Below are 26,101 nucleotides of genomic sequence, written 5' to 3'. Positions count from 1 at the left end.
GGCCCCACCTCCGCAGGGATCACTCCCCACCATGGGGTAAGACGAGTTTTGGCCAAGGATGAAAAGAAGGCTGAAGAAAAGTTCTTCGACTGCGTGGCCGCCCCGCTCCCACTGAGGGAGCTCCAGTTGGCCAATAGCTTTGAGGGAAGACCTCATGTCCATGAGGTGGAGATAGTTGTCCATCTACATTTCCCCAACCCAGATCCCTGCGGCTCACAGTGCCTGCGAACTGGGTAACTATATTCTGAATTCTGTTTTCCTGTGGTACTCCCTCGATGTATGGAATGACCTGTCTGGATGGCACGCAAACAAAAGTTTTTCGCTGTATCTCGGTACAGGTGACAATAGTAAACCAATTATCAACATCAACGTGAAACTATAAACTGGATAGATTGGGTTTGCTTTTCTTGGAGAAGAGGAGCCCATGAGATGATCTAACAGAGGTATGTAAAATTATGAGAGGCATAGATAGAGTAGAAGGTAAGAAACATTTCTGCACTACAGGTGTGTTTAAGACTGGAGAGTATAGACTTAAGGTGACAAGCCAGGGGCGACAAGCTCAGTGGGTCGAGCAGAATCTATGGGAGGAATAGAGACCACAGATGCTGGAATCTGGAGCAACAAAGACTCTGCTGGAGAGGGAATCTGAGGAAGCATGCCAAAGAGAGATGTTACGGATGCGATGGGAGGTGAGGACCTCGATACATTTGCTGTCTCTAAAGAGATAGTGATGAGCACACTAGTGGGCCTAAAGGTCCCCTGGTCCCGATGGGATGTATCCCAGGGTACTGAAAGAAGTGGCGGAAGTTATAGTAGGTGAGACTGGTAGGTGAGACCAGAACCAGGGGACATAGCCTCAAGATGTGGGGGAATAGATTTAGGATGGAGATGCGGAGGAACTGCTTTTCTTAGAGAGTAGTGAATCTGTGGAATTCTCTGCCCAGGGAAGCAGTGAGGTTACTTCATTAAATATATTTAAGACACAGTTGGATAGATTTTTGCAAAGTAGGAGAATTAAGGGTTATTGGGAAAATCCATGGACAGATCAGCCATGACCTTATTGAATGGTGGATCAGACTCGATGGGCCTACTCATGCTCCCATTTCTTATGTGAGAACTCTTTTCCCCCTGAGGGGGGTTGATGGAATCAGGAACACACTGCCTGAGTGGGTGGTGGAGGCAGAGACTCTCACAACATTTAAGAAATATATTGACGAGCACTTGAATTGTCAAGGTATAGAAGGCTACGGACAAGAACATAGAACATAGCACAGTACAGCGCAGGAACAGGCCTTTTGTGCCAAACTAATTAAACTAGTAATTAAATGTCTAACTAAACTAATCCCTTCTGTCTGCAAAGTGTCCATATCCCTCCATTCTCTGCGCATTCATGTGTCTATCTAAGAGCCTCTTAAGCACCTCTATCGTATCTGCCTCCACCACCACCCCTGGCAGCACATTCCAGGCACCCACTACTCTCTGTGTAAAAAATTTGCCCCACACATCTCCTTCGAACTTACCCCCTTTCACCCAAAAACATGTCCTCCCGTATTAGACATTTAAACTCTGGGAAAAAGATACCAGCTGTCTACTCTGTCTATGCCTCTCGTAATCTTATAAACCTCTATCAGGTCTCCCCTCAGCCTCCGCCCCTCCAGAGAGAACAACACAAGTTTGTCCAACCTCTAAAAGCACGTGCCCTCTCATCCAGACAGCATCCTGGTGAACCTCTTCTGCACCCGCTCCAAAGCCTCCACATCCTTCCTGTAATGGGATGACTGGAATTGCACACAATACTTCAAGTGCAGCCTAACCAGAGTTGTATAAAGCTGCAGCGTAACTTCCTGACTCTTGAACTCAGTGCCTCAACTAACAAAGGCAAGCACGCCGCATGCCTTCTTTACCGCCCTGTCAACCTGTGCAGTCACTGTCAGTGAGCTATGGACATGGACCCCAAGATCCTACGGTGCTGGTAAATGGAGCTGATGTCGATGGGTACCAGATGTTCAGCATGATGGGCTGAAGGGCCTGACTCTGTGATACTCTCCTCCACCCACTGCATTCTTCTGCAGAAATTGCCTGCCTTTTCCCTCTTGTGCATTTACCCACTTTTTCCTCAAACCCCATCTCTGCTGCTCACCTCGAGCCCTCTCTGCTGAAGCAAGTTCCACATTCACCCTTCTCCCTGTGGAGGGAAGCCCAGCGCCTCACGGAAACCAGCCTCCCCTCCTTGGACTCTTGTCTTTACCTCTCGCTGCCTTGGTGAAGCAGCCGGCATAATCAAAGACCCCACCCACCCGGGTCATTCTCTCTTCTCTCCTCTTCCATCAGGTAGAAGATACAGGAGCCTGAGGCCACGTACCATCAGGCTTAAGGACAGCTTCTACCCCACTGTGATAAGACTATTGAACGGTCCCCGTATACATTGAGATGGACTCTGACCTCACGATCTACCTTGTTGTGACCTTGCACCTTATTGCACTGCACTTTCTCTGTAGCTGTGCCACTTTGTACTGTTATTGTTTTTACCTGTACTACCTCAATGCACTTTGTACTAACTCAATGTAACTGCACTGTGTAATGAATTGACCTGTACGGACAGTATACAAGACAAGTTTTTCACTGTACCTCGGTACAAGTGACAATAATAAACCAATACCAATACCAAGTTCCTGCTGAATTGGATTGACTGGTGTTATTTTCACTTTTCTTTCACTTTTGCTTGGCCCACGTCTGACCCTGCCCTTCCCTCTCTCTGTCGCCATCCCCAGGGGCGATAGGCCAGCGACCAGTGTCCGTTGTATCTCACCGAGTCCCTCACTATCTCGGCGGCCCCTCCTCCCACCCTGTTTCCTGCAGGGCCTCACTTCATTCATCCAGCCTCTCCCGCTCTGTCAGTACCTGCACTGATGACAACACTTTCCACACAAGCACGTCCGGGATGACTTCCTTTCCCTTCAGTTGTGGTTTCCCCCACACTACGGGCGATGGGGCTTTCAGATGCACCTGCTCCGTTCCTGCCTGTTCTGTTCTCAGTCCCTCCCATCCACCTGCTGCCCGCCTCCCACCTCTCCAGCCTCAACATTCAAGGGGTCATCCTCTGTCATCTTCAACACCGTTCCAGCTCCAGGCACATGTCCCCTCCGCTCCTTCACTGATGCACCATAGAAAGCATCCTATCCAGATGTATCACGGCTTGGTACGGCAACTGCTCTGCCCGGGACCGCAAGAAACTGCAGAGAGTTGTGGACACAGCCCATCACATCACAGAAACCAGCCTCCCCTCCATGGACTCTGTCTACACTTTTCACTGCCTCAGGAAAGTAGCCGGCATAATCAGGGAGCACACCCACCCCGGACATTCCCTCTTCTCCCCCCTCCTGTGGAGCAGAAGATACAAAAGCCTGAAAGCACGTACCACCAGGCTCAAGGACAGCTTCTATCCCGCTGTTACAACACTCTTGAATGGACCTCTTGAACTATGATCTCTCAGTCGTTGTGGACCTTGCACTTTATTTGTCTAGCTGCACTGGACTCTCACTGTAACAGTAACACTACATTCTGCATTCTGTTTTCCTTTTGTACTACCTTGACGTACTTATGTACGAATTGATCTGTCTGGATGGCACACAAGCAAAAGCTTTTCACTGTATCTTGGTTCATGTGACCAAATACACCAACTGCCAATTACCAGTTCTGAAGGAATTTCTCCCTCTGTGACTCCCTAATTCGCGCTCTCACCCCCACCAACCACTCCCCGTCTCACGGTGCTTTACCTCTATAGCCACAGGAGATGCAACACCTGCCCTTTCACCTTTCCCGTTCCCACCATCCAAGGACCCAAACAGTCCTTCCAGGTGAAGCAGCGATTGACTGGCACTTCTTCCAACTTAGTGTGCTGCACTCGGCGTTGACAGTGTGATCTCCTCCACACCTGGGAAACCAAACAGACTGGGTAACCACTCTGCATGAGCAGCTGCGTTCAGTCCACAAGGCTGAACCTGACCTTCTGGTCACTCAACTCTGACCTATCGACTCTCTTCCCCAGACTTCCGACAGCTGAAATGTTTTCTCTCTGTCTCTCTCTCTCTCTCTCTCTATCTGTCTCTATCTATCTCTCTGTCTCTCCATCTATCTCTATATCTATTTATCTACCTCTTTATATTGATTTCTCTCTATCTATCTCTCTATCTACCTATCCCTCTATCTATCCGTCTGTCTGTCTGTCTGTCTGTCTCCCTTGCTCTCTTTCATCATCTGTCTCCCTTCACTTATACCTCCAGCCGCCAGTTCAGCTGCCCACCCTCTCTCAGCCAACGCCACCACTGGTATCAGTCTCTCCTGATCTCCGGCCTATCACGGACGTCCCTCTCCACCCCCTGCCCACGCTGCAATTTGAAGTGACGTTTACTTTCCAACTTTTCCCAGCTCTGATGGAAGATCACCCACCTGAAGTGTTGCCAAAGAGTCATGGGGGGTTGTCCAGCACAGGAACAGGCCCTTCAGCCCATCATATCCATGCTGGCCATGAAGCACCCAGCTACATTAAAGCATGAACCAATCCGATTTTTATCCTCTCCACATTCCCATCAACTTCCCCCAGGTTCCACCCCCCACCCACTCACTAAGGACAACTTACAGCGATCAATTAACCCATCAACCATCGTTGGGATGCGGGAGGAAACAAGAGCACTGAGAGGAAGCCCACATGGTCACAGGGAAAGCGTGCAAACTCCACACAGACAGCGTCCACGGTAGGGCTCAATGCCGGGCTGCTGGGGCTGTGAGGCAGTGGCTCTACCTGCTGTGCCACTGTGCCACTCCACTTCTCTCTTCACAGATGCTGCCTGACCTGCTGGCTACCTTATAGTGATGGCTCCCAGTTCTGGTTACTAAAAGGAACATTCTTTTTGCTCTAATTGTGTTCTTTCTTGTAAAAGATTGTTTCATTTATGTTTTTCTTGTGAATGCTGCTTATCTGATGCTCTGTGCCTGTGATGCTGCTGCAAGTAAGATTTTCATGGCACCTGTGCACACGTGGGCTTGTGCAGATGACAATAAACTCGACCCTGACTTTGACTTTGATCGATGTGGAAACATCTCCCAGCCTATAAACATAAGGATCACAGTGCTCAACGTCTTCTCAAAGGTCAGCTCTCCTAGCCTGAGTCCGCCCAGAGAACTTCGATTACGTCTGGTCTAGGACACACATATCCTTCCTTCGATAAGAGACGTGCGACAGTTAGTTATGCTGCCCCCTCCCTTGTCCACTCCCTGCATTCACAGTTCCCTCAAACTTTGTTCCTTCAGCAAGGCTTCCCACCCAAATGACCTTGCACCACTCTATCACACACATCTTTCTATTCCTACTCATATATTCTTTGCTCCAACCCTGTCTCAACCCTTACTCTACATTAATATATAACCGCCAACCCCACCATCCCTAAACCTGTACTAAGACAAACTTTGTGGCACCTTACCAAAAGCCTTATGAAAATCCAGGTGCATGACATCCTTATCCACCTTCGCAAATTGGTAAATTGGTTTATGACTGTCACATGTACCGAGGTACAGAGATAAACTTTGTTTTGCATGCCATCCATACAGATCATTTCATTACACAGTGTATTGAGGAAGTACAAGGTAAGACATTAACAGAATGCAGAATAAAGTGTTACAGTTACAGAGGAAGTGCAGTGCAGGCAGACAATAAGGTGCAAGGCCATAACGGGGTAGATTGTGAGGTCAAGAGTCCACCTTATCGTACTAGGGGACCATTCAATAGTCTTATAACAGTGGGATAGAAGCTGTCCTTGAGCCTGGTAGTATGTACTTTCAGGTTTTTGGGCAGGGAGAGAGGAGAGAATGTTGGGAGGGGGGAGGGGTCTGATTATGTTGGCTGCTTTACCGAGGCAGCGAGAAGTGTAGACAGAGTCCATGGAGGGGAGGCTGGTTTCTGTGATGTCCTGAGCTGTGTCCACAACTCTCTGCAGTTTCTTGCGGTCCCGGGCAGAGCAGTTGCCGTACCAAGCCGTGATGCATCCGGATAGGATACTTTCTATGGTGCATCGATAAAAATTGGTGAGGGTTAACAGGGACATGCCGAATTTCCTTAGCCTCCTGAGGAAGTAGACCAATTCAACCAATATTTAACCAAAAGAAAACTCGAATATATTACATTGGCTCTGCCAATCATATCATGATTTTCTAAGTAAACTGTAATGTTTGGTAAATTGCTTTATTACTGTCACATGTACCGAGGTACAGTGAGAAAGTGTTTTGCATGCCATCCATACAGATCATTTCATCACACAGTGCACTGCGGTAGTACAAGGTAAAACAATAACAGAATGCAGAATAAAGTGTTACAGTTACAGAGAAAGTGCAGTGCAGGCAGACAATAAGGTGCAAGGGCCATAACGAGGTAGACTGTGAGGTCAAGAGTCCATCTTATACGATAGATGCTAGTAATTCCACACACCCCCCAACCCCCCCCCCCCCACATTTTGACCTGGCTCTCCTGTAATGTTCTATGTTACCCTTCCTTCCTTCATTGAACAAAGGAACAACATTGGTCACTTTGCATCTCCCTCTTCCTTTACGCTACTCTTGGAAGCTGGCTCTTTGATCTGGTTTTCATCGTCAATCCTGATACCTCCCAGTTTGGAGACAACGCTCCTAGACTTAAGGTTTTCTGATGTAGAAGGAGGCCATTCATGCCATTCAGTCTATGCAACCCCTCAGGGGAATCCCATTGATCCCATTTCCCCATTCACTTCCCTGCAATATTTCCTCTCCCATCAGGTCCCCCTGATTTTCCTATCCCTCACCCACACACTGGGGGCAATTTACAGTGGCAAATTAACCCCCCCAACCCGCACATTTTAGGGATGTGGGAGGAAATCGGAGCACCCGGGGGAAGCCCACACGGTCATGGGGAGAAACGTGCAAATGCCACGCAGACAGCACCAGAGGTGGGGTTCGAAGCCAGGTCTTTGGAGCTATGAGGCGGCAGCACTTTCTGCTGTGCCACTGTGCTGAGCTGGGATCCTTTGCGAGCTCAGATGCGGAAGAGCATTGAAGGTTCTTGCTGGTGTTCCTGGGTCCTCACTATCCCAGGGGATTGTGGATATAAGTTATGAGAGGCAGAGACAGGGTAGATAGAGACTTTTCCCCACAGTGGAAATGTCAAATACTACAGTGCAGAGGTTTAAGGCGAGAGGGGGAAAGTTTAAAGGAAATTTATGAGGCAAGTTTGTTCACACAGAGAGTGGCAGGTGCCTGGAACAAGCTGCCAGGGGAGGAGGTGGAAGCTATATGACAGCAACATTTAAGAGGCATTTAGACAGGCCCATGAACAGGCAGGAAATGGAGGGGTACGGATCATGTGCAGGCAGGTGTGCAGTTTAAATTGGGATCGTGGACAGTACAGACATTGTGGGCTGAAGGGCCTGTTCCTGTCCCACACTGTTTTATGTTCTATGTTCTCAGAAAAGGAAGTTTGATCCTATTGGTAGTGTTATTTATTACTTGCTTGCTATTTATGATTTGAAGAGGGTTCAGAGAAGATTTACGAGGATGATTCCCGTAATCAAAGGGCTTACATATGAGGAGTGTTTGTCGGCACTGGAGTACAGAAGAGTGAGAGGGGACCTCATAGAAACATTTCGAATGTTGAAAGGACTGGACAGAGTAGATGTAGCCAAGCTGTTTCCCTTGGTGGGTGAGTCCAGGACAAGAGGGCACAGTCTTAGAATTAGAGGGTACCCATTTAGAACAGAGATGCGGAGAAATTTCTTTAGCCAGAGGGTCGTGGATCTATGGAGTTCTTTGCCATGTACAGCCGTGGAGGCCCGATCATTGGGGGTGTTTAAGGAGGTGATTGATAGGTATCTAATTAGTCAGGGTATCAAGGGATATGGGGAAAAGGCCGGGAATTGGGGCTAGATGGGAGAATAGTTTAGCTCACGGTGAAGTGGCGGAGCAGACTCGATGGGCCGAATGGCCTACTCCTGCTCCTTTGTCTTGTGGTCTTGTGATCTTGTATCTCTCTCACTCAGTGTGTGTCTGCCCTCCAACAGAGAAACTTGTCTGAATGAGAGCAGCTTCAACAGCAGTCAAGAATATGACACCACACAGGACACAGCAGCCTGCTTGATAGACATCCCAGCCGTGTAGACAAGCTCATGCGCAGTGCAGGACAGAGCGGGGAGTGGTGTAATGCAGCAGTCAGCTGTACTTCTGTGAGCGCATTCTTATGGCTTTTGTTGGCACGTGGCCCATGTGACAGGAAGCCCAGACATTCCACCCTTAACCAACTCACAGAAGTCTTTGGGAAACAGACTTGGCTCCTTGTTCTTGGCATCCAACAGCGGAGCCTGATCTGGGACATTTTGACGGACACATTTGGAACTCATTAACTGTACTATTACAACGTGCAGTGTTATGAGTCTAAGGGCGTAACATGGTGATCACACCCTTCACCAGAACCACCACAAAAGCTGGTTTACCCCAGCCTACAACACAACAACAGCCCCACCACAACTCATCAATACACTACACACAGTGCTGCCTGGCTCTGCTCTGTTGCACTGGGAGGGGCAGTACTGAGGGAGGGTCACACTGCGGGAGGGGCGGTCCTGAAGGAGGGTCATAATGTGGAGGGGCGGTACTGAGGGAGGGGCACACTGTGGGAGGGGTGGTACTGAGGGAGCGCCATAGGAGCACTGCCTGAAACCTTCTGGCTCAACAAATACGCCCACACTGCAGGCCGGTCTCTGCACAGCAGCCTCAGCTTGACTTCCACTGTCAAACTGAACTTTTGTCTCACTTGGGACAGTCACTGCTGGGAATGCACAGCAACAGGAGGCCAGGAGACCTCCTACCCTCCCATCCTGTCCAACTGACCCTGGCGCAACAACACCAACCTGCATTTGTATAGCATCTTTAAAGACTAAAGTCGACACTGAGTCATAACTGGAGATGTTCCGACAAAGCTCACGTAAGACAGAAAAGCAGGAGTCCATAATTCAGTGCCACGGTCCCCTGCAGCCTGCCCCACCAACGAGGTTGTGGCTGATGACACAAAGGATGTGAAGAGGACACAGAGGGGCTAGAAAGGGGTATGGATAGGTTAAGTGAGTGGGCAAAGATCTGGCAAATGGGTTGCACCCTGGGAAAATGTAAAGTGGTCCTCCTTAGCAGAAAACATACTAAAGAAACAAGCATCCAAATGGTGACAGATTGCAGAGTTGTGTGACACAGCGTGTCCCCATGCAAGTGTGCAGGTACGGCAAGTAATTAGGAACACCTGCTCTTTATGACTTTTAGAAATGACTTGGATGAGGATGTGGGAGGGTGGGTTAGTAAGTTTGCAGATGGCACGAAGGTTGGTGGTGTTGTGGATAGTGTAGTAGGTTACAACAGGACATTGATAGGATGCAGAGCTGAGCTGAGAAGTGGTAGATGGAGTTCAACCCGGAAAAAGTGTGAAGTGATTCACTTTGGAAGATCAAATTTGAAGGCAGAATACAGGGTTAATGGCAGGACTCTTAGCAGTGTGGAGGAACAGAGGGATCTTGGAGTACACATCCATAGATCCCTCAAAGTTGCCGTGCAGGTCTGTAGGGTCTATAGAGTGTTGGCCTTCAGTCGGGGTATTGAGTTCAAAAGCCGCGAGGTAATGTTGCAGCTCTATAGAACTATTATGTTCAGTTCTGGTCACCTCATTATAGGAAGGATGTGGAAGCTTTAGAGAGGGTGCAAAGGAGATTTACCAGGACGCTGCCCGGATTGGAGATCATGTCTTATGAGGATAAGTTGAGTGAGCTAGGGCTTTTCTCTTTGGAGCGAAGGAGGGTGAGAGGTGACCTGATAGAAGTGCACAAGATGATAAGAGGCATAGATCGAGTGGACAGTCAGAGACTTTTTCCCAGGGCAAAAATGGCTAACACGAGGGGACATAATTTTAAGGTGATTGGAGGAAGGTATAAGGGGGATGTCAGGGGTAACTTTTTTACACAGAGAGTGGTGGGTGCGTGGAAGGCACTGCTGGCAGAGGTTGTGGAGGCAGATACATTAGTTGGTATTAGTATTGGTTTATTATTGTCACTTGTACCGAGGTACAGTGAAAAACTTGTCTTGCATACTGATCGTACAGGTCAATTCATTACACAGTGCAGTTACATTGAGTTAGGACAGAGTGCATTGAACATTAGGGACATTTAAGAGACTCTTAGATAGCCACATGCATGATAGGGAAATGGAGGGCTATGTTGGAGGGGTTAGATAGATCTCAGATACAGGATAAAATGTCGGCACAACATCATTGGCTGAAGGGCCTGTACAGTGCTGTAATGTTCTGTGTTCTGTGTTCTAACAGAATAACATAATTTATTACAGGGGTAATTGAATATGATGCCTCGTTTGCAGAGGACGTTGGTGAGACCGCACCTGAACTGCAGTGTACAGTACAGGTCTCCTTATTGTAGACAAGATCATGAGTTGGAAGCAGTTCACAGAGGGTTTACTAAATTAATACTGGAATGGGCAGGCTGTTTCGTGAAGAAAGGTTGGACAGGCTAGGCTGGAGTTTAGAAGCATAATATCCTAAATGATCTTGAGAGGGTGTAAGTGCAGAGGATGTTTGTTTCTCATTGGAGAATCTGGAACTGTTTAAAAATATGGGACTGCCCACTAAAGACCAAGATGATGTGATTTGTTTTCATAGAGACTGTGGGTCTTTGGAACTGTCTTCCTCAAAGGGCGGACGAAGCAGGGTGTTTGAACATTTGTCAGGCAGAGCTGGAGAGATTCTTGATAAGTAAAAGAAAGAAAGGTGACTTGGGGTAGACAGGAATGTGGAATAGAGGTTATATTTACTGCAAACGTGATCTAATCGAAAGGCAGAACAGGTTTCACAACTGAATCACAAATAAAAACAGAAAATTCTAGGAAGCTTGGCAGGTCAGGCAGCGCCAACGAAAATTTATTACATTTTTAAAAATTAAAATAAAATGGAGTTAATGTTTCAGGTCAAAGATCCTTCATCAGAAATGTTAATTCTGACCCCCCCCCCCCCACAAACACTGCAACACTCCCTCAGTACTACCCCTCCCACAGTGTGACCCTCCCTCAGTACTACCCCTCCCACAGTGTGACCCTCCCTCAGTACTACCCCTCCCACTGTGTGACCCTCCCTCAGTACTTCCTCCCTGAATGTCCAACACTTACTTAATACCTCCCCTCCGACTGTTTCCCAGTTCTGATGAAGGGTATTTGCCTGAAACATTGACTATTTCTCTCCCCACAGATGCTGTCTGATCTGCTGAGTGTTTCCAAAATTTTCTGTCTTTATTGCAGATTTCCAGCATCTGCAGTCTGTTGATTTGCCCCAAGGGGCACAGTGTCCTACTCCTGCTACTAATCTGCTCATTTCTATGATCTGATTTTGGCCCCAGCACCATTTCCTTGCCTGTTCCTCATTACCCTCAATTCCCCCAAAGACCAAATGTTGGTCTGCCATCACCTTGGATATACCCAATGACACCAACTTCACAACTCTTTCGGGGAGAGAACAAGGAACAAGAGAAGAAACCCTTTACTCTGAAACCTTTGCCCCCTAGTTCTGGATAACCCCACAAGGGGGAACATCCCCTCAGTTTCTCAGGTAGTTAACTTTTAAGGAGTATCTGAAGGACAGGATGAGAGGCAGAAAGGTTTCAGAAGTAAGGACCCGGTCTGCTGAATGCATGCTTGCAAATGACGGATATTTGGGGATGGTCATGGAGACCAGAGCTGGAACCTGGAGAAGAGTGGAAACTTTGGGCTGGGGAGGGTTAAAGAGACAGAGAGAAGAGAGAGATTTGAAAACAGAATTAGGAATTCGAAAACAGAGGCCTTGCTTAGCCAGGAGACAGTGCTGGCCAGTAAGGCGATAGTTAATGGGAACTCATCATGCAATTGGCTTGCTTATCACCACTATTTATGCTGTTCACTGCATATTCTTGGTCATGGATGTCATCATCATCTCCACATCCTGAAAACTAGGTCCAAAGATGGAGCTGGAAGACACTGCCCACACATTCTCTCCCCCCACAGTTACCTGGGGTAAACTGAAAATCCCAAGACTGTAACTGCCAGATCTACTTCGTTGGGTCAGGACATTGAGGGAGATAGAGCAAAGGAGTGGGAGTTGAATTAGGTTGCAGACTAACCACAGTCCAAAGGAAGAGAAGGACGTTCTGCAAGTGGTCAATAACTTCCTCCTGTTCCCTCGTTAATGAACGATCGATTTGAGAGCCACTGTCAATGGAGGCCCCAGGAGCCAAGACACAACAGTGTCGGGGTCAGCATAACGACCTTCCCAATCACAACCCCAACACTCAGGAGGTAATGGATGATGAGGGGTCACAAGAAGAGTCTGAAGTCTGATGGGACAAATGCTCACAAGGGCACTGCCCTTGTTATTGCTGGGATCTCGATATCTCTGAACATCAACCTTTGTGCTTCAATACAGAGCTCACACTGGATTCAAATCCACACAAGAAAAACAATTATGAAATATCTATTGACGATAAAGATAGGCAGTTTCAGGGAGGGTTGAATTCCTGTCTGCAAATCTGCACGTCCCATTGGTTTGAAAGCTGGCAGGAGATGAAAGCTCAGTGACTACCATTCCGTTCCCCTGCAGCCAGGAATTCCCAAGAGCAAAGGGAGCTCCTCAGATGCAATTTATCAAGATAGAACATAGAACATAGAAAACCTACAGCACAATTAGGGCCCTTCGGCCCACAAAGCTGTGCCGAACATGTCCCTACCTGAGAAATTACTAGGCTTACCATAGCCATCTATTTTTCTAAGCTCCATGTACCTATCCAAAAGTCTCTTGAAAGACCCTATCGTATCAGCCTCCACCACCGTTGCCGGCAGCCCATTCCATGCACTCACCACTCTCTGAGTAAAAAACTTACCCCTGACGTCTCCTCTATACCTACTCCCCAGCACCTTAAACCTATGTCCTCTTGTGGCCACCAACTCAGCCCTGGGGAAAAGCCTCTGACCATCTACCCTATCAATACCTCTCATCACCTTATACACCTCTATCAGGTCCCCCCTCATCCTCCGTCGCTCCAAGGAGAAAAGGCCGAGTTCCCTCAACCTACTTTCAGAAGGCATGCTCCCCAATCCAGGCAGCATCCTTGTAAATCTCCTCTGCACTCTTTCTATGGCTTCCACATCCTTCCTGTAGTGAGGTGACCAGAACTGAGCACAGTACTCCAAGTGGGGTCTGACCAGAGTCCTATATAGCTGCAAAATTACCTCTCGGCTCCTAAATTCAATTCCACAATTGATGAAGGACAATACACCATATGCCTTCTTAACCACAGAGTCAACCTGCGCAGCCGCTTTGAGCGTCCTATGGACTCGGACCCCAAGATCCCTCTGATCCTTCACACTGCCATGAGTCCACCCATTAATACTATATTCTGCCATCATACTTCACCTACCAAAATGAACCACTTCACACTTATCTGGGTTGAACTGCATCTGCCATTTCTCAGCCCAACTTTGCATCCTATCTATGTCCAGCTGTAACCTCTGACAGCCCTCCAAACTATGCACAACACCCCCAACCTTTGTGTCATCCGCAGACTTACTAACCCACCCCTCCACTTCCTCATCCAGGTCATTTATAAAAATCACAAATGGTAAGGGTCCCAGTACAGATCCCTGAGGTACACCACTGGTCACCGTACTCCATTCCGAATACGACCCTTCAACAACCACTCTTTGCCTTCTGTGGGCCACCCAGTTCTGGATCCACACTGCAATGTCCCCTTGGATCCCATGCCTCCTTACTTTCTCAATAAGCCTTGCATGGGGTACCTTATCAAATGCCTTGCTGAAATCCATATACACTACATCTACTGCTCTCCCTTCATCGATGTGCTTAGTCACATCCTCAAAAAATTCAGTCAGGCTCATAAGGCAGGACCTGCCCTTGACAAAGCTATGCTGACTATTCCTAATCATATTATACCTCTCCAAATGTTCATAAATCCTGCCTCTCAGGATCTTCTCCATCAGCTTACCAACCACTGAGGTAAGACTCACCGGCCTATAATTTCCTGGGCTATCCCTACTCCCTTTCTTGAATAAGGGAACAACATCCGCAACCCTCCAATCTTCTGGAACCTCTCCCATCACCATCGATGATGCAAAGATCATCGTCAGAGGTTCCGCAATCTCTTCCCTCGCTTTCCACAGCAGCCTGGGGTACATCTCATCCGGTCCCGGCGACTTATCGAACTTGATGTTTTCCAAAAGTTTCAGCACCTCCTCTTTCCTAATATCTACATGCTCAAGCTTTTCAGGCCGCTGCAAGTCCCCACTACAATCCCCCAGATCTTTTTCCATAGTGAATACTGACGTAAAGTATTCATTAATTACCTCCGCTATTTCTTCCGGATCCATACACACTTTCCCACTGCTGCACTTGATAGGCCCTATCCTTTAGCATCTTATCCTCTTGCTCTTCACATACTTGTAGAACGCCTTGGGGTTTTCCTTAATCCTGCCCGCCAAGGCCTTCTCATGTCCCCTTCTGGCTCTCCTAATTTCCTTCTTAAGCTCCTTCCTGTTATCCTTATACTCTTCCAGATCTCTAACATTACCTAGCTCTCTGTACCTTTTGTAAGCTTCTCTTTTCCTTTTGACTAGATTTATTATAGCCTTTGTACACCATGGTTCCTGCATCCTCTCGTGACTCCCGTCTCATTGGAACACGTCTATGCAGAATTCCACACAAATATCCCCTGAATATTTACCACATTTCTTCCGTACTTTTCCCTGAGAACATCTGTTCCCAATCTAATCTTCCAATTTCCTGCCTGAGAGCCTCATAATTCCCTTTACTCCAAGTAAATGCCTTTCTAGCCTGTCTGTTCCTATCTCTCTCCAATGCTATCGTAGAGGAGATAGAATTATGATCACTATCTCCAAAATGTTCACCCACTGAGAGATCTGACACCTGACCAGGTTCATTTCCCAATACCAAATCAAGCACAGCCTCTCGTCTTGTAGGCTTATCTACATATTGTGTCAAGAACCCTTCCTGAACACACCTAACAAACTCCACCCCATTGTCGATGTTTCAGGTCGAGACCCTGCATCGGGACAGCTGGAATAGATTCCAAGTGCCTTGCACAAGGATCCATGCTGAGATCATTGCTGTGCACAGTTTACGTTAATGGTTTAGACTTTGGAATCAAAAGCACATTCTTTAATTAGTGGGTGACAGCCGTGGGGCCAATACTGAGGGGGATTGCAACACATCGCATGGGCAAAATCCTGCAGAGATGGGAATCTGAAACAAAAATAGAAAACACTGGAAAATCTCGGCAGCATCTGTGCGAAGGTAAACAGTCAACGTTTTGGGTCTGCAAACCTTTGTCAGATATTGCAGAGAGATGTCCATAACCTTGCAGAGTGGACAAGTTAATTGGCAAATGGTGGAACACAGGTAAGTACAAGGAGGCACGCTGTGGGGTGAAGAACTGGGAGCCACATCCCTCAGAAGGTGTGAGTCAGGGTGAAATGGACAACCAAAGGAATCTCACTGCTCAGATAAACCAGTCAACGAAAGGTAGCACACACGTTGACTGACTGGTTGCATCACGGTCTGGTACAGCAATTCGAATGCACGGGAATGTATGAAGCTTCAGAGAGTAGTGGACTCAGCTCAATACATCACAGGCACATCCCTCCTCACCATCGGGAGTATCTACAGGAGGTGCTGCCTCAAGAAGGCAACATCCATCATCAAAGATCCCCCACCATCCGGGCCATGCCACCTTCTCACAGCTCCCATCGGTAGGAGGTACAGAAGCCTGAAGTCCCACACCACCAGGTTCAAGAACAGCTACTTCCCTTCAACCATTCGGTTCTTGAACCAACCAGCACAACCCTAATCACCTCAGTTTAACAACATTATGGCCAATTTGATCACCTTGCACTAAAATTGACTTTTTTATGTTCTAATTGTGTTCTTTCTTGTAAAAATTGTGCATTATTTATGTTTAATTGATGTTTTTCTTGTGAATGCTGCTTATCTGATGCTCTGTGCCTGTGATGATGCTGCAGTAAGTTTCTCATTGCACCTGTGCCTATGACAATAAACGTGACTTTGACTTTGAGATAGTCAGTCTTTATCCCAGAGTAGAAATGTCAAACACTAGAGGGCATAGGTTTAAGGTGAGAAGGGGAAAGTTCAAAGGAGATGTGTGGGGCAAGTTTTTTACACAGAGTGGTGGGTGCCTGGAATGTGCTGCCAGGAGAGGTGGTGGAGGCAGATATGATAGTGGTGTTTAAGGGGCATTTAGATAGATACATGATTTGCAGGGAATGGAGAAATGTGGACCATGTGCAGGCAGAAGGAATTAGTTGATTTGGCATCATGGCATCTGTGACCACAAGAAACTGCGGAGAGCTGTGGACACAGCTCAGCACATCACGGAAACCAGCTTCCCCTCCACGGACTCTGTCTACACTTCCCGCTGCCTCGGTAAAGCATCCAGCATAATCAAAGACCCCACCCACCCCACTCCCATTGAGCAGAAGCCTGAAAGCACGTGCCACCAGGCTCAAGGACAGCTTCTATCCCGCTGTTATAAGACTATTGAACGGTCCCCTAGTACAATAAGATGAACTCTTGCCCTCACAATCTACCTCGTTATGACTTTGCACCTTATTGTCTACCTGCACTGCACTTTCTCTATAGCTGTGACACTTTACTCTGTATTCTGTTATTGTTTTACCCTATACGACCTCAATGACCTGTAATGAATTGATCCGTATGGACGGTATGCAAGACAAGTTTTTCACTGTACCTTGGTACATGTGACAATAATAAACCAATTCACCAATTCTACCAATTTTATGTTCGGCACAGACATGATGGGCCGAAGGGCCTGTTCCTGTGCTGTACTGTTCTGTGTTCCAAGGCCCCATTTCACCAGAGGGATATGTACGCCAAGGTTAATAGAACATAGAACATAGAACACTACAGCACAGTACGGGCCCTTCAGCCCACGACGTTGTGCCGATATTTTATCCTGCTCTAAGATCTATCTAACCCTTCCCTCCCACATAGCCCCCCATTTCTCTATCATTCATGTGACTATCTAAGAGTCTCTTAAATGTCCCTAATGTATCTGCTCTCACAACCCTTGCCGGCAGTGCGTTCCACGCACCCACCACTCTCTGTGTAAAAGACATCCCCCTTACACCTTCCTCCAATCACCTTAAAATTATGTCCCCTTGTGTTAGCCATTGTCACCATGGGAAAAGGTCTCTGACTGTGGAGAGAGGCGGGCAAGTGGACGATGCAAGTTCGGGCAGAGGCAGCAGAGCTTGGTCAGGCTGAGGACCAAGAAAGAGAAGGAAGGGAAGCCAAGCGGGAGTGAGCTGGAGTAGTTGGTACGGAGATGGCGTACACCAGAGCCAAGGTATCCTGGGTCCAACTCACCATGAAATTGTTTTTATAATTTGTTCTCTGTCGAGATGTGGGCGTCGCTGACAGGAGCACTCCCAGCTGGTGATCTGGGCCCTGAGCCCATCTTTCCAGATCATTACCTCTGGTCTCAGGGTTTCCAACTGTGTAACTTAACCCCCGTGTGACCAGACTCATGCTGGAAGTCAAGCTAGGTGCCAGCCGTCTGGAACACTCGTGAATGGGCGGAGGAGAGGGCAGTTTTAAGGGGGGTCTGCGATGTTAGATAACCCATTACCTCTTAAGATAAGATATCTTTATTAGTCACATGTACATCGAAACACAGAGTGAAATACATGGTGCCGGAAGTGTGGCGACACTTGCGGGCTGCCCCCAGAACACTACGCAAAAAGATAAGATAATATAAGAAAAGATAAGATGTCTTTACTTGTCACATGTACATCAAAACACACAGTGAACTGATCTTTTGCGTAGACTTTTCTGGGGGCAGCCCGCAAGTGTCGCCACACTTCCGGCGCCAACATAGCACGCCCACAACTTCCAAACCCGTACGTCTTTGGAATGTGGGAGGAAACCGGAGCACCCAGAGGAAACCCACGCAGACACGGGGAGAACGTACAGACTCCTTACAGACAGTGGCCGGATTTGAACCTGGGTCACTGGCGCTGTAATAGCATTATGCTAACCGTTACACTACCCTGCCTGCCTTAATGCCAGCAAAACCAAACTCAGCCCCCTGTCAGCAGAGACTTTGGAAAGTGGTAACAATAAAGAGGTAGAACTGGGCAGGAGAGCTGAGCCAGGAGGTTTTATTAATGCGACTTTGAGCCTTAGCTATTGTCCAATAAAAGCTCTCTGAGAATTTACAAGCCATCTCACTTTACTGTGAGAAGATATACTGAGCCAAGTTTTAGTGATTTGATCCCACGGTTGATATGGCAACAGATCACAAGACGGAGTGGGAGAAAACCCTGGTGCTTTGTATTGTTGAAGAACTGGGCAAATAGGGAGGCTCCTGAGGTGTGATTAAGAGCAAGAGTTTGGATAGAGCAGGAAGCAGATGGTGAGTGGGTAAACTGTGGCAAGTGGATTAGCGTGGGCTAGTGCAAGGTTCTTACATCCCAGGAAGAGAGTTTGCAATATTTTTGTAATGGTAAGAGGCAAGGTGTTTTAGACAAGCAAAAGAATATTTGGGTCTTTGTATAAAAAGAAGTAATAATTTGAGTATTGATATGGAGACATTCTCATGGTGCTCATGTGGTTGTCCCCCAGCTGCTGCAGTTACCTTGCACATTCCAAAGACGTTCTGGTAGGCTAATTGGCTGCTGTAAATTGCAGTGTAGACGGGTAGCAGAAAAATCGAGTGGAGTACTTTCTTAGGAGGTTAAGGAGGTTCCGCATGTCACCGAATACTGTAACAAGTTTCTACAGATGTACTGTTGAAAGTATTCTGACTGGTTGCATCCTGGTCTGGTACAGCAATTCGAATGCACAGGAATGTAAGAAGCTGCAGAGAATAGTGGACTTGGCCCAATACATCCCTCCCCACCATTGGGAGTATCTACAGGAGGCGCTGCCTCAAGAAGGCAACATCCATCGTCAAAGATCCCCGCCATCCGGGCCGTGCCATCTTCTCACAGCTCCCATCCGACAGGAGGTACAGAGCCTGAAGTCCCACACCACCAGGTTCAGGAACAGCTACTTCCCTTCAACCATTCGGTTCTTGAACCATCTGTAACAACCTTAATCACTATAGTTTAGCAGCACAATGACCACTTTGATCACTTTGCATGAGAATGGAGGTTTTCTTTGCTCTAATTCTGCTCTTTCTCGTAAAAATTGTGTATAATTTATGTTTAATTTATGTTTTTTCTTGTGAATGTTGTGTATCTGATGCGATGTGCCTGTGATGCTGCTGCAAGTAAGTTTTTCATTGCACCTGTGCACACATGCGCTTGTGCAGATGATAATAAACTTGACTTTGACTTAGACTTTGAGTTGATACACATGTGATAAACAATAGATTACAGGGAGATAAACAGGGTTAATAGGATTACTCTGAGAGCTAGCATAGAGTTATTGGATTGAATGGTCTCCTTCTAGGTCATAAGACAATAGGGGGATATGAGAAACTATTCAAAAACAGTGCATAGAATATTCACCTGAGCTAGAATTCAAAGGGAGCAGGTGACAAACAACGCCTTGGTCAGAATCCCTCTGAAATGGGACTAGCAGAATAATGTTTCGGCACAGACTAGAAGTGCCAAATGGCCTGTTTTCTGTGCTGTAGTTTTCTATGGTTCTATGGAATTAAATGTATTCAAACACTTTAAAAGTGGACAGTCACCCATTTCAGATAAAAATGAATGGAAGTTTTTTCTCTCAGAATATCACGTCTTTGGAACTCTCTTCCTCAAAAGAAGCAGAGACTGACTATGTTTAAAGCAGAGAGACAGAGATTGTTGATAAGGTGGGTGGATGGGACTGTGATGTTACAGCCCAACCAACTGTGATCTTGTTGTATGGCGGAGCAAGCTCAAGGGGAAACTCCTCTTCTCTCTCCACAGATGCTGCCTGACCTGCTGCGTATTTACAGCGTGCTCTGTTTTCGTATGGGACAAGCTCCGCCTGTGTTACTTTGAGCCAATGGGAGGTCATGTACGCAATTGAGATTGTGTTCTAATGTACTGAGAGGATTGGGTGATGCATTTAGAGATGAACCAATGGGGGGAAACTCCATCTGCCCGTCACCCACACACCCCTCCCCCCCACTGTTCCCACCAGCCCTCCCCACCTCCCTCCCTTGGTTCCAGGCTCCAGCTTCCCCTCCCATCAGATCCCACCATCTCCAGCCCCCTGTCACCCCCCCCCCACCTCTCACCTCCCGGCCTCTGTCGCTGCTCCCACCCTCCCCTCCCCCATCTGCCTATCCCCCCTCCTCACCTGGATCCACCTATCACCTGCCAGCTCTTGCCCCGTCCCTTCCCCTCTCTCCCCTCCCCTCTATTTTTTGGTCCAGATGAAAGGTCCCGATCTGAAACATCGACTGTCCGTTTCCCTCCACAGATGCTGCCCGACCCGCTGAGTTCCTTCAGCAGTTTGTTGTTTTTTGCTCCAGTTTGCAGCGTCTGCCGTCTCTCTGTCCCTGGCTAATGGGGGAGCCTGAGAACTTTAAATCCCTCCTCTTTCCTAAACCTTCTGATCTGGCATCTCACTCAGAGGACTGCAAACGATTATGGTCTCCAGGTTATAAAGGAGACACGGGGACATTGCAGATGTGCAGAATTGGTTGCCTGACTGACATCAGAAATAAGTGGTTGGAAATTTCAGCAAGTATTCAAAAGTCTGGGACTCTGTCCAGAAAAGACCAAGAGCTGAGCTGGCATTATGTCTTGCAGGTAATTAGAAGGCTTTAATGGTGCAGTGAGAGTAATTACAGAGTGTCTGGTCAGGGTTTGGCAGAACTTTAAATGATTGGAAAAAAAAATTCTTGAACTCCAAAATGAGTGCTAAGTGCTGCTGGAATCTCAGTAAAGGAAGATGCACTGAGATTCTGAATGCACTAAAATTAATAAGGAGTGCTGGAAAGGTTAGCTGAACTTAAAGTCGATAAATCACCTGGTCCGGATGGGATGCATCCGAGGTTGCTGAGAGAATTTAAGGAGGGAACTGCAAATTGGTAAATTTGTTTATTATTGTCACATAGAACATAGAACATTACAGCACAGTACAGGCCCTTCAGCCCACAATGTTGTGCTAACATTTTAGCCTACTCTAAGATCAATCTAACCCTTCCCTCCCACATAACCCTCCCTTTCTCTATCATCCATGTGCCTATCTAAGAGTCTCTTAAATGTCCCTAATGTATCTGCCTTCACCAGCACCCCTGGCAGCATGTTCCATGCACCCACCACTCTCTGTGGAAAAAACCTACCTCTGACATCCCCCCTGTACTTTCCCCCAATCACCTTATCATTATATCCCCTCAAGTTAGCCATTCCCACCCTGGGAAAAAGTCTCAGACTGTCCACTCAATCCATGCCTCTTATCATCTTGTACACCTCTATCAAGTCACCTCTCATCCTCCTTCTCGCCAAAGAGAAAAGCCTGAGCTCACTCAACCTATCCTCATAAGACATGCTCTCCAATCCACGCAGCATCCTGGTAAATCTCCTCTGCATCCTCTCTAAAGCTTCCACATCCTTCCTATAATGAGGCGACCAGAACTGAACACAATATTCTCAGTGTAGGCTAACCAGAGTTCTATAGAGCTGCAACATTACCTTGCGGCTCTTGAACTCAATCCCCCGAATAATGAAGGCCAACACACCATATGCCTTCTTAACAACCCTATCGACCTGCATGGCAACCTCGAGGGATCTATGGATGTGGACCCCAAGACCCCTCTGTTCCTCCACACTGCTAAGAGTCCTGCCATTAACCTTGTATTCTGCCTTCAAATTTGATCTCCCAAAGTGAATCACTTTACACTTGGCCGGGTTGAACTCCATCTACCACTTCTCGGCTCAGGTCTGCATTCTATCAATATCCTGTTGTAACCTAAAGCAACCTTCCACACTATCCACAGCACCAACAACCTTCATGTCATCTGCAAACTTATGAACCCACCCTTCCACTTCCTCAATCAAGTCCTTTATAAAAATCGCAAAGAGCAGGGGTCCCAGAACAGATCCCTGCGGAACACCACCGGTCACTGACCTCCAGGCAGAATACACTCCATCTACAACCACGCTCTGCCTTCTATGTTCAAGCCAATTCTGAATCCACGCAGCCAAGTGTCCCTGGATCCCATGGCTCCTGACCTTCTAAATGAGCCTATCATGGGAACCTTATCAAACGCCTTACCGAGGTACAATGAAAAGCCTTGTTTTGCATACTCTTCATACAGATCATTACATCACATCAGTACATTGAGGTAGTACAAGGGAAAAGTAATAACAGAATGCAGAATAGAGTGTTACAGTTACAGAAAAAGTGTAATGCAGGCAGACAATAAGGTGCAAGGTCATAATGAAGCAGATTGTAAGGTCAAGAGTCCATCTTATTGTTCAAAAGTCTTATAACAGTGGGATAGAAGCTGCCCGTGAGCCTGCTGGTATGTGCTTTCAGACTTTTGTATCTTCTGCTTGATGGGAGGCAGGAGAAGTGGAATGACTGCGGTGGGTGGGGTCTGATTACATTGGCTGCTTTACCAAGGCAGCGAGAAGTGTTGAGGCCCCAGCTGTAATTTTCCAGACATCTGTAGGTTCAGGGCTGGTGCCTGAGATTTAGAAAGCTGTGATTGTCGCGTTCTTGTTCAAACAAGGGTGTAGCGATAAAACTCAGTAATTACAGACGAGCCAGTTTAACCTCAGAGATGGGAAAGTTCTAGAAGTGATAATTAGGAACAGAATTCGAAGTCATTTGAACAAGTGTGGATAGACTGGGGAAATCCAGCGTGGATTCGTTAAAGGGAACTTGTGTGGGAGAGTTCTTTGGTGAAGTAACAGGGGAGGTGAGTAAGGGATCTGCAGTTGATGTTATATAAAGGGACTTCCAAAAGGCAGTTGATAAAATGCCACTTAATAGGCACATCTGGCTGGTAACACTTTACTCTGCATTCTGTCATTGTTTTCCCTTGTACCACCTCGATACACTATGTAATGAAATGATCTGTACGGATGGCATACTAAAGATAATCAAAGACCTGTTATAAGACTCTTGAATGGACCTCTTGTACATTAAAGGTGAACTCTTCACTTCACAATCTACCTCAACATGGTCCTGGCACCTTATTACTTCCTCTGTAACTATCACGATAACATTTTATTCTGCGTCAATACACAAAAAGAGCTGGACGAACTCAGCAGGTCAGGCAGCATCCATGGAGGGAAATAAACAGTCGACATTTCGGGTCGAGACCCTTCATCAGGACTGGAAAGGAAGAGGGCAGAAGCCGGAATAAGAAGTTGGGGGAGGGGGAGGAGCACAGGCAGGCAGGTGAGGGGTGAGTCCAGGTGAGAGGAGGAAGGTAGGTTGGTGGGGGAGGGGGGAGATGTAAGAAGTTGAGAGGTGATGTGTAGAAGAGGCAAAGGGCTGAAGAAGAAGGAATCCGGTAGGAGGGGACAGTGGACCTTGGAATAAAGATGGGGGAGGGGAGGAGAGGAGATGGGCAGGTCATCAAGGTGGGAGAAGGGAGCTAAAGGAATAAGGGAAGACAAAGGAGTGGGGGAGGGGAAGAAAAAGAAGGGGGGAATATAGAACATTACAGCACAGTACAGGCCCTTTGGCCCACAAAGTTGTGCCGACATCTTATCCTGCTCTAAGATCTATCTAACCCTTCCCTCCCACAGTCATGTGTCTAAGAGTCTCTTAAATGTCCCAGAAGTTACCAGAAGTTGGAGAAATCGATGTTAAGGCCACCAGGTTGGAGACTCCCAAGGCGGAATGAGGTGTTGTTCCTCCAACCTGCGCCTGGCCTCAACGTGGCAGTGGAGGAGGCCGTGGACAGACGTGTCAGTGTGGGAGTGGGATGTGGAATTGAAGTGGGCGGCCACCGGGAGGTCCTGGCTGTTGCGGCGGACGGAGCGAAGGTGATCGACGAAGCGGTCACTCAATCTGTGTTGGGTCTCACCGATGTACAGGAGGCCGCACCGGGAGCACCGGATGCAATAAATTTATTCTGCATTCTGTTATTGATTTTCCCTTATGCTAACTCTGTGTATTTATGTTTTGAAATTATCTGTATGGATGTCATGCAAAACTAAGTTTTTCACTGTACCTCAGTACATGTGACAATAATAAACCAATTCCAATTCCAGCTTAGAAAAATAAGCTGTGATTTCATAGAACATAGAACATAGAACACTACAGCACAGTACAGGCCCTTCAGCCAACAATGTTGTGCCGACACTTTATACTGCTCTAAGATCTATCTAACCCTTCCCTCCCACAGAGCTCCCCATTTCTCTATCATTCATGTGTCTATCTAAGAGTTTCTTAAATGTCCCTAATGTATCTGCCCCCACAACCTCTGCCGGCAGTGCGTTCCACGCACCCACCACTCTCTGTGTGAAAAACTTACCTCTGACATCCGCCCTATACCTTCCTCCAATCACCTCAAAATTATGTCCCCTCATGTTAGCCATTTTCACCCTGGGAAAAAGTCTCTGACTGTCCACTCGATCTATGCCTCTTATCATCTTGTACACCTCTATCAAGTCACCTCTCATCCTCCTTCTCTCCAAAGAGAAAAGCCCCAGCTGTCTCAACCTATCCTCATAAGACATGCTCTCCAATCCAGGCAGCATCCTGCTAAATCTCCTCTGCACCTACTCTAAAGCTTCCACATCCTTCCTATAATGAGGCGACCAGAATTGAACACAATACTCCAAGTGTGGTCTAACCAGAGTTCTATAGAGCTGCAACATCACCTTGCGGATCTTGAACTCAATCCCCCGACTGATGAAGACCAACAGACCATATGCCTTCTTAACAACTCTAACCCCAAGATCCCTCTGTTCCTCCACATTGCTAAGAGTCCTGCCATTAACCTTGTATTCTGCTTTCAAATTCGATCTTCCAAAGTGTATCACTTCACACTTTTTCAATGAAATGCATAAATTTCTTAAGGGCTTGACAGATTGTTACAGGGAAGACGTTTCTCTGGCAGAGGTGCTTAGAAACAGATCACAAAATAAAAGGTCAGTCATTTGAGCGAGGGAGGAGATGACATTTCTTCATCAGAGGGTGGTGACACTTTGAGATTGTCTACTCAGGCTCAATCACTGAGTTTGTTCAGGACAGAGAAACCTGAACTTTTGGATAGTTCGGAAAGCAGTGGGTGAGGGGTTAGCGGAAGAAGAGTGGACCAGGCAGGAGGGTTGATGTCTACTTAAGAACAGAAGAACGTAGGAGAGAGAGGACCATGAATCAGCCATTCGGACACAAAACCCAAAGCAATAATAAAGCAGATCACAAATAGGGTGCCAAGACATATTTTACCTCAGAGCTACCTAAAGTTTTACCTCCTGATCTTGTCTGACTGAAGTAATTGTTCTGAGTCCCAGCTCCTCTGAAAACCTGGTCGAACCTCCGTTTGCAACAGGCAATCTCAACGATAACAAGTGCAAAGAGTGTCCCACCTTGCTCCAGGTCTTCCTGCAGCCCAGCCCTGTGCTCAAATACTTTGCAACCACTTACTGTTGCGAGTGAAATTTGCATTTTTCAATCCTCCCTTTTAGGTTGCATCAACGCCCAGAATCAGGAAGCTGTTGTAGTTCCTGGTTTTAAAGCTGTATAGCAGTGACTTGTTTCTCTTTCTCCTAGCCGGTCCTGCAGGATTGAGGATGACTTGTCACCATTCCAGTTCCGGGAGTTCTGATGAGGCCACTGTGGGACACAGAGACTCGAGCACAATGAAATGCCTGCAGGGGCAGTGGTTGAGTAACTTGGGATAGAGAACAAACTGCTGGAGGAACTCAGTGGGCTAGGCAGCAGCTGCGGAGGGAAAGGGAAGGTCGATGTTTTGGGTCAAGACCCTTCATCAGGGCTGAGAGTATAGAGGGGAGATTCCCTCAAGGTTAACTT

The 26,101-nt window shown here is 47.2% G+C and overlaps 1 protein-coding gene across 3 annotated transcripts in view; it reads right to left on the bottom strand.

Annotated features, from left to right (window-relative positions):
- Positions 1–25,666, bottom strand: part of LOC127571989 (phospholipase D1-like) — a 168,484-nt gene extending 142,818 nt beyond the window's left edge. Inside the window, exon 1 of one of the 3 annotated variants that reach the window (XM_052018785.1) lies at positions 25,540–25,666. The gene's annotated coding sequence lies outside the window, so the exon portion shown is untranslated. Of the gene's footprint in view, positions 1–1,683; positions 1,765–3,776; positions 3,965–25,539 lie in introns of those variants that run through there. The other 2 variants (XM_052018783.1, XM_052018786.1) reach the window with 2 other exon arrangements.
- Positions 25,667–26,101: the final 435 nt, after the last annotated feature.

This window comes from Pristis pectinata, chromosome 6 (genome assembly GCF_009764475.1).
Source record: "Pristis pectinata isolate sPriPec2 chromosome 6, sPriPec2.1.pri, whole genome shotgun sequence".
Classification (NCBI taxonomy): Eukaryota; Metazoa; Chordata; class Chondrichthyes; order Rhinopristiformes; family Pristidae; genus Pristis; species Pristis pectinata.
This window is presented reverse-complemented; position numbering and strand designations above follow the sequence as displayed.